The sequence below is a fragment of the Ovis canadensis genome, chromosome 18 (genome assembly GCF_042477335.2).
Source record: "Ovis canadensis isolate MfBH-ARS-UI-01 breed Bighorn chromosome 18, ARS-UI_OviCan_v2, whole genome shotgun sequence".
In the NCBI taxonomy this organism is placed as follows: domain Eukaryota; kingdom Metazoa; phylum Chordata; class Mammalia; order Artiodactyla; family Bovidae; genus Ovis; species Ovis canadensis.
The window spans coordinates 65,155,123-65,172,150 of record NC_091262.1 but is presented as its reverse complement, the minus strand read 5'-3'; the positions used below and the strand labels follow the sequence as shown (position 1 = coordinate 65,172,150).

The following is a 17,028-nucleotide window of genomic DNA, read 5'->3' as shown; positions in this document are numbered from 1 at the left end:
ACAGCTTCAGAAAATTACCCAATTGTTTAATTGGTGAAAATATGAAATATGGAATTATTCTAGAAATGATGCACCTAGTTTTATAAATAAAATCTATTCTTATAGCTTTGATTTATTTTATACCCATTTTGTGTCATATAAATTATGGTTGCAACGAATAAGACTGTCATTCTCCACAAGTGAAATAGTCTTACTCTTCTGTTTATGACAGAATAAGTAGTACTTTGCCTTTCCACAATCAGCAAAATTAAAAAAAAAAAAAGAAACTGTACCAAAATATATAAAACTACAGTTTTCAGACATTGGAAGAAAGGAAGCAGAGAATCGTGATGCTTGAAAAAAGGGGAAAAAAAAATGAACCTTATCACTGAGCCCTAGAGACACTTTCCAAACCACAGCACAAGGAGGGAAATCAAGGCAAAGCATGAACAGTCTTAATTAATTGAACAGGACTGAGCTTGCAGTGCAGAGACTCTCAGGTGGCCTGACTTTATGGGGCAAAGTACCAGAAACGAGAGGGTTATCAAACAAAGAACTCCAATAATCTCTGTAAGTAGAGACAGGGCAATACATATTAATCATATTGAAACACTATGGAGAAAAAAGTGAACAAAAATTCAGTGATTTGTGGAAAAATATTTTAAAAAGTCAAGCATACATATAATCAGAGAATCAGATGAAAGCTGTAAGGTAGAAATATATTTGGAGAAATAAAGGCAATTGTTTCCAAACATGTGATTATAACACAACCCCCAAACCCAAGCTTAAAACAAGAAAAACCTACCAAGATATATCACAATCAAACTGCAGATAACCAAACAGAAAGGAAAAATAATTTTAAAAATTGTCATAGAAATAGGACACATTATAAGAACAAGGTAGAAATAATGTCTTACTCCTCATTGACTTCTCTTTGGAAACAAAGCAAGATGGAAGACAATGAGAAATCTCTTTAAAGAGCTGCCAGAAAAAGAAAGGCCTGCCAAACTGGGTGGTGATTTATATATTCATAAATAAGGAAGCAAAACAAAAACATTTTGAGAGAAACAAACTGAAAATGTCATTATTAGAAGAACTGTAGTCTAAGAAAATATAAAGGACATTCTCTTCAGGCTGAAGGAAAATTATATCAGGTGAAATCTTGAATCCTTATAAGATGTATGAAAAGCAACAGAAATGGTTTATCTGTGGGTAGGTATAAAATATTTCATTATGTTTTAATATGCTTATAAATAGTAATCTGGTGTGGATATAAAGTGACAAAAAACATTCACACTAACAATATGCTGGATAAGCTACAAATTATATATTAAAAAAAAAAACAGCATAATGCTGAGGATATACAAATAAACTTAACAGCACTATATTCCAGATAGTGATAGTCTTTGATGAAAGGAAGAGATCCTGAGATGTCCCTTTGCTTTCCCCATCCACCGAAAAGTAATGGGAGAATCCATCTGGCATAAATTGAGGTGAGGTTAAACCAGTTTAACTTTTAACAAACTTAAAACACACACACACACACACACACACACACACACACACTTGATTGTGTTGGGGTAGTATTAGGTTTACAAAAAAATTGAGACAAAGGTTCAGAGGTTTCCCATATACTAACTGCTCCCACACATGGAGAGCCTCCTATATAATCAACAACTCTTACCGAAGTGGTACATTCGTTACAACAGATCAATCTACTTTGGCACACCACAGTCACCTAAAGGTCATAGTTTACATTAGGGTTCATTCTTGGTGCTGAATGTTCTATGGGTTTGGATGAATATATAATGACATATACCCATCATTTTGGAATCACACAGAATATTTTTATTGTCCTAAAAATCTTCTGAGCTCTCTCTATTCATCTCTCCCTACCCAATCCCTGGCAATCACTGATCTTTATACTGCCTCCATAGTACTGCCTCTTCAAGAATGTAACAGAGCTAGAATCATACAACATGTAGCTTTTTCAGACTTCATTCATTTAAGAATTTTAAGGTTCCTCCATGTCTCTTCAACGCTTCACAGCTCATTTCCTTTTGGCGCTAAATAATATTCCACTGTCTGGGATGCACCACGGTTTATCAGCTCACTTACTGAAGAACATCTTGGTTGATCCCAAGTTTTGGCAATTATGAATAAAGTTCCAATATACATCCATGTACAGGCTTTTATGTGGACATATATTTATTACTCCTTTGGGTAAAGGCCAAGGAATGGAACTGCTGAACTGCATGGTGAGAACATGTTTTATTTTATTAAAAAAAAAACAAAAACAAATACATCAAAGTGGCTGAACCATAATTCCCAGCAGTGATACTTGAGAATTCCTATTGTATTTCTTGTTTTCAGCACTTGGTGTCAAGTTACAGATTTTGGTCATTCTAACAGGTGTATGGCAGAATCTCATTGTTTTACTTTGCATTTCCCTGGAGACATATGATGTGGGATATTTCTTCATATTTTATTTGTAATGGACCATAGCCTTGTCTAACTCTATGAAACTGTGAGCCATGTCATGTAGGGCCATCCAAGACAACAGGTCACAGCAGAGAGTTCTGACAAAATGTGGTCCACTGGAGAAGGGAATGCAAACCTCTTCAGGGTTCTTGCCTTGAGAACCCCATGAAAAGTGTTAAAAGGCAAAAAGATAAGACACTGAGAGATGAACTCCCCAGTTCAGTAGGTGCCCAATATTCTACTGGAGATCAGTGGAGAACTAACTTCAGAAAGAATGAAGACACAGAGCAAAAGCAAAAACAACACCCAGTTGCGGATGTGACTGGTGATGGAAGTAAGGTCCGATGCTGTAAAGAGCAATATTGCATGGGAACCTGGAACGTTAGGTCCATGAATCAAGGCAAATTGGAAGTGGTCAAACAGGAGATGGCAAGAGTGAACGTTGACATTTTATGAATCAGCAAACTAAAATGCACTGGAATGGGTGGTTTGAACTCAGAAGACCATCATATTTACTACCATGGGCAAGAATTGCTTAGAAGATGTGGAGTAGCCATCATAGTCAACAAAAGAGTCCAAAATGCAGTACTTGGATGAAATCTCTAAGACAGAATAATCTCTGTTCGTTTCCAAGGCAAACTATTCAATATCACGGTAATCCAAGTCTATGGCATGACCGGTAATGCTGAAGAAGCTGAAGCTGAACAGTTCTATGAAGACCTACAAGATCTTCTAGAACTAACACCAGAAAAAGATGTCTTTTTCATTACAGGGGACTGGAATGCAAAAGTAGAAAGTCAAGAAACACCTGGAGTAACAGGAAAATTTGGCTTGGAGTACAGAATGAAGCAGGGCAAAGGCTAATAGAGTTTTGCCAAGAGAATACACTGGTCATAGCAAACACCTTCTTCCAACAACACAAGAGAAGACTACACATGGACATCACCAGACGGTCAATACTGAAATCAGATTGATTATGTTCTTTGCAGCCAAAGATGGAGAAGCTCTATACAGTCAGCAAAAGACCAGGAGCTGACTGTGGCTCAGATCATGAACTCCTTAGGGCAAAATTCAGATTTAAGTTGAAGAAAGTAGGGAAAACCACTAGACCATTCAGGTATGACCTAAATCAAATCCCTTATGATTATACAGTGGAAGTGAGAAATAGATTTAAGGGACTAGATCTGATAGACAGAAAGCCCGATGAACTATAGACAGAGGTTTGTGACATTGTACAGGAGACAGGGATCAAGACCATCCCCATGGAAAAGAAAGGCAAAAAAGCAAAATGGCTGTCTGAGGAGGCCTTACAAATAGCTGTGAAAAGAAGATAAGCAAAAAGCAAGGAGAAAAGGAAAGATATAAGCATCTGAATGCAGAGTTCCAAAGAATAGCAAGAAGAGACAAGAAAGCCTTCCTCTGCGATCAATGAAAAGAAACAGAGGAAAACAACAGAATGGGAAAGACGAGAGATCTCTTCAAGAAAATTAGAGATACCAAGGGAACATTTCATGCAAAGATGGGCTCGATAAAGGACAGAAATGGTCTGGACCTAACAGAAGCAGAAGATATTAAGAAGAGGTGGCAAGAATACACGGAAGAACTGTACAAAAGAATTCTTCACGACCCAGATAATCATGATGGTGTGATCATTCACAGAGAGCCAGACATCCTGGAATGTGAAGTCAGGGCCTTAGGAAGCATACTACAGACAAAGCTAGTGCAGGTGCTGGAATTCGAGTTGAGCTATTTCAAATCCTGAAAGATGATGCTGCGAAAGTGTTGCACTCAATATGCCAGCAAATTTGGAAAACTCAGCAGTGGCCACAGGACTGGAAAAGATTAATTTTCTTTCCAATCCCAAAGAAAGGCAATGCCAAAGAATGCTCAAACTCCTGCACAACTGTACTCATCTCACACGCTAGTAAAGTAATGCTCAAAATTCTCCAAGTCAGGCTTCAGCAATATGCGAACCATGAACTTCCTGATGTTCAAGCTGGTTTTAGAAAAGGCAGAGGAACCAGAGATCAAATTGCCAACATCCACTGGATCATCAAGAAAACAATAGAGTTCCAGAAAAACATCTATTTCAGCTTTATTGACAATGCCAAATCCTTTGACTGTGTGGGTCACAATAAACTGGAAAATTCTGAAAGAGATGGGAATACCAGACCATCTGACCTGCCTCTTGAGAAACCTGTATGCAGGTCAGGAAGCACCAGTCAAAACTGGACATGGAACAACAGACTGGTTTCAAATAGGAAAAGGAGTACGTCAAGGTTGTATATTGTCACCCTGCTTATTTAACTTATATGCAGAATACATCCTGAGAAATGCTGGGCTGGATGAAGCACAAGCTGGAATCAAGATTGCCAGGAGAAATATCAATGACCTCAGATATGCAGATGACACCATCCTTATGGCAGAAAGTGAAGAAGAACTAAAGAGCCTCTTGATGAAAGTGAAAGAGGAGAGTGAAAAAGTTGACTTAAAGGTCAACATTCAGAAAACTATGATCATTGCATCTGGTCCCATCACTTCATGGCAAATAGATGTGGAAACAGTGCCATGCTTTATGTTTTTGGCAGGGCTCCAAAGTCACTGCAGATGGTGACTGCCACTTTGAAATTAAAAGAGGCTTACTCCTTAGAAGAAAAGTTATGAGCAACCTAGACAGCATATTAAAAAGCAGAGATATTACTTTGCCAACAATGGTCTGACTAGTTAAGGCTATGGTTTTTCCTGTGGTCATGTATGGATGTGAGAGTTGGACTACAAAGAAAACTGAGTGCCAAAGAATTGATGCTTTTGAACTGTGGTGTTGGAGAACTCTTGAGAGTCCCTTGGACTGTAAGGAGATCCAACCAGTCCATCCTAAAGGAGATCAGTCCTGGGTGTTCATTGGAAGGACTGATGTTGAAGCTGAAACTCCAAACTTTGGCCACCTTATGCGAAGAACTGACTCATTTGAAAAGACCCTGATTTTGGGAAAGATTGAAGGCAGGAGGAGAAGGGCACAACAAAGTATCAGATGGTTGGAGGGCATCACCGACTCAATGGACATGAGTTTGGGTAAACTCCAGGAGCTGGTGACGGACAGGGAGCTCTGGAGTGCTGCAGTCCAAGGGGCCACAAAGAGTCAGACACGACTGACCGACTGAACTGAGTTGATATCTTTTCTTTGATGAGGTATCTCTTAAAGTCTGGCCTGTTTTTAATCATTTTTTATTATTGAGCTTTAAGAGTTTCTTTGTACATTTTTGATAACAGTCCTTAACAGATTTGTCTTTTGCAAATACCTTATATTTGAAAAAGCATCACCATATACAAGGTCATCTAGGTTTCCTCCCATGTTATCTTTAGGAGTTTTATACTACTGTGTCATATGCTCTGCAATTTAGCTCAGCCTGCAGTTTGTTACTGTGTTACTGTCAGCTTCTAATGTTTTGAGAGCATGGGTGGGGATTTCCTATTCTAAAAGCCACCACATTGGGCAATATTCTTAGCTTTTCTTCCTCATTATTTGGCGAATTTAGAAAAGTACCTAAAGTATATGCCCATTTTAGCAAAGAAACTTCCAAGTAACCACCATGCAGACCAACAAATGGAGAAGGAAATGGCAACCCACTCCAGTGTTCTTGCCTGGAGAATCCCAGGGACGGCGGAGCCTGGTGGGCTGCTGTCTATGGGGTCGCACAGAGTCGGACACGACTTAAGTGATTTAGCAGCAGTAGCAGCAAGACATGAATCTTAGCACTAGCATGGTTTTAGAGACCTGCCTCTTTTGCACAGTTGAGCTTTCTGATTTCCAAATTTTTGGAGAGCTCATCCTGCTTTATGGCTGCTTCCGGCTTTTTCGGTGACTAAGGAGATCTCCTTGATCTTTAATCTCACCCCTAGACTTCTCTGCTTTGGGCTGTAAGTGAGCTGTTCTTCAAGCCTGTGGTTGAAAGTCAGAAATATCTGTATGGGAGGAGAGGGATTGATCTTTCCTTTCTCCTTCGTTCCTTTTTCTCTCCTTTCTCCTCTCTCTCTCTCTTTCTCTCTCGGTTTTTAGAGCTAAAACCAGAGTGATTTTTAGTTTCTGTTCTTCGGTTTCTTATTAATCATTCCAGACCTGAAAGTCTTTGTCACCTGGAGGATTCGTTTCAATCTTCCTTTCCTTCCCTAATTCTTCCTCAATATTTTCCTTATCTGAAAATACAATCTACCAAGGGAAATTGTCTCATAAAGACAGAGGGCAAAATGCTGGTTACCAGGGGCCGAGGTGTGGAGGAACTGGGGAGATGTTGTTAAAGGGGTATAGACCTGCAGCTAGTAGATAAATAATTCCTAAATATCTAATGCACAATATGGTGATTGCAGACAACCACACTGTATTATAAACAACAAAGTCACTAAGAGACTAGAACTTAATTATTCCCACTGAAAAAAAGAAGTGAGAAGCACACGCATGATAGGGGTGTGAGCTAACACTACATTGGCCATCAGATTGTTGTATATAAATGTATCAAGTCAACACATTTTACACCTTAAACTTACACAGTGGTATATGACAATTATATCTCATTTTAAAAATATTTTGAAGTCCTAGCCTCAAGTACTTGTGAATGAATATAAGTGAACCCATATGGTTCAAACACTTGTTGTTCAAGGGTCAACTGTATATGCGCATTTAGAACAGGCAAAACTAATATATAGTAATAGAAATAAATTCTATTGATTGTGGTTGTCTAGTTGGAGGACAGTAGATTGACTGGGAAAGAGTACAAGAAAATTGAGGGCAGGGGTCATGGAAATATTCTATATCTTATTTGTGACATTCATAAGAATTCATTGGCTATACATTTAAAATGGGTGCATTTTATTTATGTCAAGTTTTCCTCACCACAGTTGGTTAAGCCTAAAAGAGGAAATATGGGTTTTCTATTATGTTTCCAAACATTGGTTTAAAGGAAGAATAATTTATAAAATGACAAATCATTGGTAGTTAATCAAAATTTAGTCGTATTTTAGAAATACATATTTCCTTAGGTCTGTCATATATCTTCAAAGATGTGATTATATTTCAACTAAAACTGTGCACCTTATTTCACAATCTGATTTTCTTCATCAGGCAACATATTTACTGCCTCATATACTATCATCTCACTGCTGATACAATGATTAGCAAAGTAACAATATGTTTAGAATAAAATGTGCACCACTTTCTTAATTCTATGTTTATTTTTTTGTTGAAGTGAGACCTGTAAGTAATGACAGAAACATGAATTGTGATCAATTAGCTTTTCCATGTATCTTAGGACAGGGTGAAATTTTCAAACTTTATAAAAAGATAGGAGATAGGGATCATATAAAGAAACAAAGCTTTCACTTCCTACAAATTCAAATTAAAAGAAATTAAAAGATGCTTGCTTCTTGGAAGAAAATCCATGACAAACCTAGACAGCATATTAAAAAGCAGACACATTACTTTGCCGACAAAGATCCATATAGTCAAAGCTATGGTTTTTCCAGTAGTCATGTATGGAGGTGAGCTTTGGACCATAAAGCCTGCTGAGCACTGAAGAATTAATGCTGTTGGAGTAGACCCTTGAAGAGTCCCTTGGACTGCAAGGAGATCAAACCAGTTGATACAGGAAATCAACACTGAATATTCACTGGAAGGACTGAAGCTGAAGTTCCAATACTATGGCTACCTGATGCAACAGCTGACTCACTGGAAGAGACTGTGATGCTGAAAAAGACTGAAGGCAGGAGGAGAAGGGGACGACAGAGGATGAGATAGCTGGATGGCAGCACTGACTCAATGCACATGAGTTTGAGCAAGCTCTGGGAGATGGTGAAGAACAGCGAAGCCTGACAGGCTGCAGTCCATGGGGTTGTAAAGAGTTGGACATGACTGAACGACTGAACAACAACAAGTTCAAAAACTAATCCTTGACATATTTTTAGATTAATATATTAGCACTTGAAGAAATAAATGTGACTAGAAGAGCAGAGTAGTTGCTATGTTTTGTTTTCATAACTTAAACATTTATAAAGGCCATTAAATACAGTATCCTCATTCTTTTTGTTTACATATACTTCTTCTTTTTTAGATTATCTTCCATTATAGGTTATTATAAGATACAGAGTATAGACATGTTCCTCATTCTTATACAGTTAAGTGGAATGTCTAAAACAATTTGTTGCCTTATCTAAATAGTTAAATGAAACCAAAAAAGATCCCTTTAATAATATTTATTATTATTAATAATATCCCTTTAATAATATTATTTGAGTAGAGCTATAACTCAGTAAATAGTCATACAATATAGCTCTTTAGATAACATTTACATGTCTCTATATTATATGTTCCGGAGAAGGCAATGGCACCCCACTCCAGTACTCTTGCCTGGAAAATCCCATGGACAAAGGAGCCTGGTAGGCTGCAGTCCATGGGGTCGCTAGAGTCGGACACGACTGAGTGACTTCACTTTCACTTTTCACTTTCATGCATTGGAGAAGGAAATGACAACCCACTCCAGTGTTCTTGCCTGGAGAATCCCAGGGACGGGGGAGCCTGGTGGGCTGCCATCTTATGGGGTCACACAGAGTCGGACACGACTGAAGTGACTTGGCGGTAGCAGCAGCATATTATGTTCTTTGAAGCTAGTGCCTCTGGACACAAAAGTGACACATTTACAAAGACGTGTGTCTATCACCCACAAACTGGAAAATCATTTTCCAGTACTGCACCCTTCTTCCAGCCCATGGCTATTACATAACATATGCTCAAGAGAATCCGTATTTATTTGGCAACTAGAACAGGATATAAAAGAGAATTTAGATCTTACAACCAACTGAGAATATAATCTATTCTCTGCAGAAACCAATATGGCACCGATTTATATGTTGAGTTAAAGGAAAGCTCTCCAGCTCCTCAGGAGTTGCCTTGCTATCATTCAGTAGAGCTCTACCAATTTAATTAGTGCTCCTTTGCTCAGGTCAATGCCTGGGAACAGGTGCTGATGCCTGCTGACACTGATGAGTTGTCTCAGGATGGGTCAGAATGGTTACTTTATGGCAAAGGATATTTCACAATACAGTTTAGATAATAAATTTGATAGTTGTTTCAAGTAGTTTAGGTTTCACCCTAGTTTTTATTCTATTAATAAAAGGAGTACCAATGATAACGTTTATAATAAAACATGTACTCAGGATATTGCAATTGAACCTGTTAAATTCAGGCCTCAAAATAAGACGTATATAGCCTAGAACAATTATCCTTTGATCTTTGATTATAATAGTGGCTGGTAAAATTCCTAAGCACGTTGAACATAATAAATTTTGAAGATTCACTCATACATCCATTCATTCATTTTTTTTAAAATTCAGTCTCTATGGAGACTATCAAAAATTGCCAATGCCAACTATATTTCAAGTTGTCATGGCGGGGTATTGGGAAAAGTTTTCAATTAGTAATAATCATGCCTCGGATAAACAACATTGGCTATGATACTGCCACTGCACAAAGCTCATTCATTTATTTTTTTAAATTAATTTCAGCAGGACTTATTTAGCTTCTGCACCGTGTACAAGGTGTTTTGCTAGAATCTATCAAGCTTAGAAGGCTGGGATCTGATTAGACAAACACATTCACAATTAGTATAATACAAGGCATAGTGAAAAATTCTAACTCATCATACATTTTGATATTTACATTTACACAATTCTAAAGGGTCTCATTTAATACAGCATTTTGTAGTTTTTTTTCTCAACATGTACATGCATACATGTATGCATTTTTAACTCAACATGGCATATATGTATATAAACACATATTATTTACACTAAAGAACAAGAGACGGTTACTTAGGCAAACTAAGTTTTAAAAAAATAGATACCATTGATAGGGCACAGATAACATTAAGGAAGTAATGGTCTTTTATTTACAGATGAGGAAACAAGATTGAGATGCTAAGTGATAATTAAGCTGGTTTTAGTCAGTTCAGTTCAGTTGCTCAGTCGTGTCTGACTCTTTGCGACCCCATGAATCGCAGCACGCCAGGCCTCCCTGTTCATCACCATCTCCCGGAGTTCACTCAGACTCACATCCATCGAGTCCGTGATGCCATCCAGCCATCTCATCCTGGGTCGTCCCCTTCTCCTCCTGCCCTCAATCCCTCCCAGCATCAGAGTCTTTTGCAATGAGTCAACTCTTCTCATGAGGTGGCCAAAGTACTGGAATTTCAGCTTTAGCATCATTCCTTCCAAAGAAATCCCAGGGTTGATCTCCTTCAGAATGGACTGGTGGGATCTCCTTGTAGTCCAAGGGACTCTCAAGAGTCTTCTCCAACACCACAGTACTAAGTGGAATATTTGCCATGCTTTATCTAATTAGTAGATGTGCAAATATTTCATCACTTCTCTGCTTTTAAAAATTAAGGTGAATGCTACACAGATAATGTTTTATTTCTCTTATGAAATGATTTTAATACTAACTTTGTTAGCTTATATTAGAAAGCTAAAATATACTTGCTATGCAATGTACTTGTACAGAATCTCATTTAATCATTGCACAACTCCATTAAAGTACTATCTTTCTTCCCGTTTTATATGATGAAATCAAATTTAAGAAATTTAAGTAATCTCCTCAAGAGATTTCTTGAGATTCTTACAGAAGGAGAAAGATTTCTTACAGAAAGTAAACAAAAAGGTAGCTTTAAGATGGAGACATATTTACTTCCAAAACCCATACTGTTTCTAGGATAAGATGAGGTTATATATTTATATGTTACTTTTATTGTTTTCCTGATTATGCAGCATTTGGATATAAAGAGATTGATTTCAACATTGATTCCCTAAGTTCATCAAGTGACTTACACATTTTTTCCTGGTCTCTCTTCTTAATCAAGATGCATCTGACAGATTACTATGGTGCTGCCAGATGACTATGGTGGAGACTTAAGAGCATACTGGATGACAACCCAGATGACACGTTTAACCAGTCGTCCATTTTTCTTTGGTGTGTCAAGATATAACTGAAGTTACCCAAATGCTTAAATACATAAGATTCTTTATAGAATATAAATTCTGTCTCAGAAAGGAGAGTGACTTCTGTGTATAAAGAGGTCTCAGTATTCTCCCAGTGAGGTGGGTTGAGTTGTCCCTTGACTTGCCCACTTAGGAGTTTGCCTGTAGAGACTCTGGAATGTCACTGACTGTCCATGCATCCTGAAAGTCAGTACAACTGGTAACTCTGAAGGAGAATGCATTCTCTCTTGCAGACAAGCCTGGTGAGAGACAGTAGCCTAGAACAGGCCAGTGCTAAGAGATTGTGAAAGCTTCCAAAAGTGGTAGAACAATAGTAGTTTAGAGTTGGGTCAGCTGCCACAGATGATAAGTGGTTTCTTAAAATGAACTGATTGTAAGCACTCCTTATAGAGGTTTAGGTGTAACTGAAAACTATTTGGGAAGGGGAAGGGGGAATGTGTGTATAAAAATGCAAAATAATTTACACTGAAAACTTGCACTAATGAGGATAGTAGTGCTGCTATGGGACAGGTGTAGGTATAATTAATCTGAGGGGGTAGATGGTTATTTGTCTCACAGAATAATTTGATAACCTACTATGTGTGTGAATGGTGAGTGCCCCAAGTCATGGATTTTAAAGGGGCAATGAAATAAGGAATATATACCCAGGAGTGGAATTTCTGGTTCAGATGGTAGCTCTCTATTTTTTTTTTTTTTAGAGTCTCTATGCTATTTCTCACAGTGGTTGCACCAATTTACATCCCCACTAACAGTGTACGAGGGTTCTCTTTTATCCACATCCTCACCAATTTTTGTTATTTGTGTTCTTTTTGGTGATAGTCATACTGACCAGTGTGCGGTGATATCTCACTGTTGCTCTGATTTGCATTTTTCTGATAATTAACGATGTTGAGTATATTTTCACATGCCTGTTGGACATGCATGTTCTCTTTGGAAATGTCTATTTAGCTCTTCTACCACTGTCAACTGGGTTATTTGTTTTTTGATGTTGATTTCGATGAGATGTTTATGTATTTGGGGTATTAAAATGTTATCAGTCATATTATTTGCAAGTTATTTTCTCTCACTTTGTAGGCTGTCTTTTTGTTTTGTTGATAGTTTCCTTTGCTGTGCAAAAACTTTTAAGTTTAATTAGGAAAACATTAAGTAGAGAAGATACATTCACCTCAATGTTTACCGCAGCATTTACAATTAGCAAGATATAGAAGTAAACTAAGTGTCCATCAACAGAAGAGCAGATAAAGAAGATGTGGTATATTTACCTACACAAACACCAACACACACACACACACACACACACACACACACACAAATACTACTCAGACATAAGACAGAAGGAATTTTTACAATTTGCAACAACATAGATGGACGTGGAGGGTATTACGCTAAGTGCAGTAAGTCAGATAATCCAGCTTATGTGGCAGTCTGGATGAGAGGGGCGTTTGGTGGAGAATGGGCACATGTATATCTATAGCTGAGTCGCACTGCTGTGCACCTGAAACTATCAAGACATTGTTAATCGGCTATACTTCAAAATGAAGTAAAAAGTTATTTAAAAAGCCAGACATTACAGTCCACCCTTCCCCTCTGACATCCTTACACATCCCCTTAAGCCATACTTATCTACAAATAAAGTCATATTTCTAGGAAAAGATGTCAGAGAATGACAAATACTGCATGATATCACTTAAGTGTGGAATCTAAAAATAAAACGAACCAGTGAAAGTAACAATAAAGAAGCAGACTTACAGATATAGAGTACATGCTAGTGGTTACCAGTGGGGAGAGAGAAGCAAAGGGCAATAGAGGGCTAAGGGATTAAGAGATTAAGGGCTAAGGGATTACAGACTATTGTGTGTAAAATAAATAAGCCACAAGCATGCATTATACAGCACAGAGCGTATAGACAGTCTTTTGTAGTAACTATAAATGGAATATAACCTACAAAATTGTGCATCACTATGTTGTACACCTGTAACTTACATAATACTGTACATCAACCATGATTCAGTTTAAAAATTCTTTTAAAAAATAACGAGGAATAGCCAAACAACAAGGGATGTTTGACAAAATAAAAATTTGTCGTGTAAAACAAAAGAGAGGGAGAGGTTATGTAAGATGGTGAAAGGCATGGGGCTTTCAAATGAGAAAGCTCTCAGATAAAGAGCATCTTGTTAGCTGGGGTATCACACTGTTGCTCCCCATCAACTTGTATCTGAAGAAGTGTGCTCCCCCTGTATCAATGCTCTGTGGAAAACATCAGGATAAACATGTTCCTCATCAGACTTGGCACTGAATGATGAGAAAACTGAGTCTCATTGAAAGTCTGAAAATATTAGTCATTGAAGACTGCAATCAGATTTAATATGCCAGTTTCTTTCTATTGCATCTCACTTCAGGTAATGAGTTTTCAATGGACATAGGAGAGAAAGGTCTAGGGCGTGGACCATTATCACAGATGTGAAATGCAATGAAATCAACTCTCCTGTCATTGCAGAGTCAGAGACGACCCCAGCTTTCTTCCAATTTCCAAGAACAGGGCAGCTCCTCTCTCAGGACGCACCTTGTTTTTAAGGCAACTTGAAAGAACATCAGGAGGGTTACAATACAAATTCGAATGCCATTCATCAGTGTTTTAAATCTAGTAAATGATTTAGCGCTTTATCCATTTTTCTTTGGAATTCTGAAAGGTGACTCTCTGAGCCTTTGAGATGTCATGCTATCCATTATGTTCCAGTTTCCCGAAGGTGTTAAATATTTCGTGTATCTGGTCTCTGTGGTTATGCTGGTGCTGTTGTGCTGTTGCCATAGCAATTAAAGAGGCACAGTAGTGTAGCAATGCAGACAGAAGGATCAGCACAGACATGCTGGTCGACATAATTCAGGCCTCTAGAAATCTGGATAATTCTTCAGGAAAAAAAATATGGTTTAGACTTCATCTTGATATTATTGTGGGCATGCATGCAGCCAAGTTTTCACCAATGGGAAATTCAGTTCAGAAGCTGAAAAAAATGGAATAGGAAAGAAAGGCATACACACACACAGAGGAAGTAGTGACTTTACTGAGGGTTTATATACTAAATATGTGTGCCTGTGGAAAGTTCCGGCAGTACTCCTACAGAAATATTTTGACAAATTGACACCATATGGAAGCTTTTATATCACCAAAATCATTATGCTTTCTCTCTCTCTCTCTCTCCTTCTTGCTCTCTCGCTCATTCTCTTTCCTCTTCCCTATTCCTCCCTCCCTCCCACTTACCTCTCTCTCCTCCATCTCACTTAAAGACACCCACCATTCGCAGTCTTTTTATTTATTTACTTTTATTTGAGTAGAGTTGCTTTACACTGCTGTGTTAGTTTCTGCTATAAAGCAAAGTGAATCAACCACATGTATACATATATACCTTCCTTTTGGAATTTCCTTCCCATTTAGGTTACTACAGAACAACGAGTACAGTTCCCTGGACTATACAGTAGGTTCTCATTACTTGCCCGTTTTATATATAGTAGCGTATATATGTCAATCCCAATCTCCCAATTCATCTCCCTTCACTCACTCTTTTCAGATGTTCCTTTTTTTAGTATTAACATTGTTTGGCCCTTTACAACACAATGATCATCTCAAACTCAACACAATGCATATTTTTAACAGTGACATAAGAATACTACATAAAAAGTCCACGTCCAGATATATAAAAATGTAAATATAAGAAATAACTGAGTAAAGGATACAAACAGATAATTCGCAGGAGCCTGGACCAACTCCTGCTCTCTTTCGGTATTGAACATTCAACATATCCACTCTACTTTGATCTCTAAAAAAACCTCAAAATTAACATGTCTACAACTGAGCTCCTAATTTTTTCTCTCAAATCTGCTTTCCTTATACTGTAGTACTTCTCTCTAATTATAGGTCGATTGGTTTCTTTTCAAAGCCTAGACCCAAACGTTGGGATTATTCATTACCTCTCTTTCTGTTACATACTAAATCCGGTTCATTAATCCTACAGACTGTACAGTAAAAATATACACATGATGGGATCATATCATACCTGCCTCTATGACATTTCCTCATCTTTCACCTGGAATATAACAGTCATCTTCTAACTAGTTGACCTGCTTTGGCCACTGTCCTCCTCCACTCTATTTTCTACAAAGCAGTCAGAATGATCTTAAAAAAAGCAGATCAAAAACTTTCTACTTGCTTCCCATCTCACTTGGAGAAAATGCTCAGGTTCTTACACTGGCCGCCAATTCCTACGTGGTCTGGTTACCACTACGTCTCAGATTTCGGAAATTCTCTGGCCTTGGTTCACTTCACTCTTGTCAGATTGGCCAAACAGATTCACTGTTTCTCAAACATACTGGGCGAAAGTGTCAGTAGCTCAGTTGTGTGCGACTCTTTGCAACCCCATGGACTGCAGCCAGGCTCCTGTGTCCATGGAATTCTCCAGGCAAGAATACTGGAGTGGGTTGCCATTTCCTTCTCCATACTGGGCAAACTATTCCTCAACTCTTTGCACTTCCTCCTTTTTTCTGGATCTCCCCATCTCTCGTTAAGAGTATGTGTACTTTCATTCAATCATCAATTCCTTCCAGCTTTTACTAAAATGTCACCTTCAAAGTGGGCCCACCCTACTTAAATTAGAAGTCCTCACTCTTCAACCCATTACTTTATTTTCCTCCATAACAATCACCATCATCTCACTGTTCATACATTTTGCTTATCTTTGTCTGTTTTCTGACTCAGCAAATAAAATGCAAGTTTCACAAGTGCAGAGATTTTTCTCTTTCATTCACCATTGTATCCTCAGCATCTAGAGGAAGGGTTGGAACCAAAAAGACACTCAGTAAATACTGAGTGAAAGAATGATTTGGAAACCCAGCTATTTGGCAAGTGTCTGAGAAAGTTTTCAAAGTTTTAGTAATTAAAATATGAATTACAATGCTGTTTTGTAAAACAATTATGGTTTTTAAAATGATAATATCTACGCTGGTGAGAATACAATGAAGAAATATTCTCACACATTGCCAGAGGTAGTATACATTTAGAATTTTATGCCACCTAAAATGAAAAAGATCCTGGAGGTTGGAGAAATAGATAAAGTATAGAATAGAGGAATAAGAAAAAGTCCAGTATTGACAGGCTTTTGACAAGGGAGATAACTGATTAGTTCAGCAGCCTTGAGTTGTGAGGGAAACTCAGTAAGCAGTAGAGGATGTTTTTATTTTATATGGGCTATGCAATCTCCTCTTGTACTCCCCCAAAAAAAACCCTACATAAAGTTTTCATGATTTGCAAATGTTCCCGGGTTTAGAGCTTGTTTTACCTGTGCTAGCCTGTGATAACCTGTGCCTGAAGAAAAGAGCTTGAACCAAATTTATTCACCTCGCATATACATCTATTTAACAAAACAACTGGCTTATGAGAGCTGCTCCATGAGTGGACGCCTCAGCATCAGTCATCACGGCAGTAGCATACCGAGTGATAACAACAACAGTAATATTGAATAGGCTATTTGGCTCAGA

The 17,028-nt window shown here is 37.9% G+C and overlaps 1 protein-coding gene and 1 non-coding gene across 4 annotated transcripts in view; both read right to left on the bottom strand.

Annotated features, from left to right (window-relative positions):
- Positions 1-17,028, bottom strand: part of LRFN5 (leucine rich repeat and fibronectin type III domain containing 5) — a 310,079-nt gene that overhangs the window by 18,036 nt on the left and 275,015 nt on the right. The gene's annotated exons all lie outside the window — the stretch shown is intronic.
- LOC138424033 (U4 spliceosomal RNA) lies at positions 9,841-9,981 on the bottom strand. Its single transcript, XR_011250607.1, has one exon. It is a non-coding gene; the product is annotated as a U4 spliceosomal RNA (small nuclear RNA).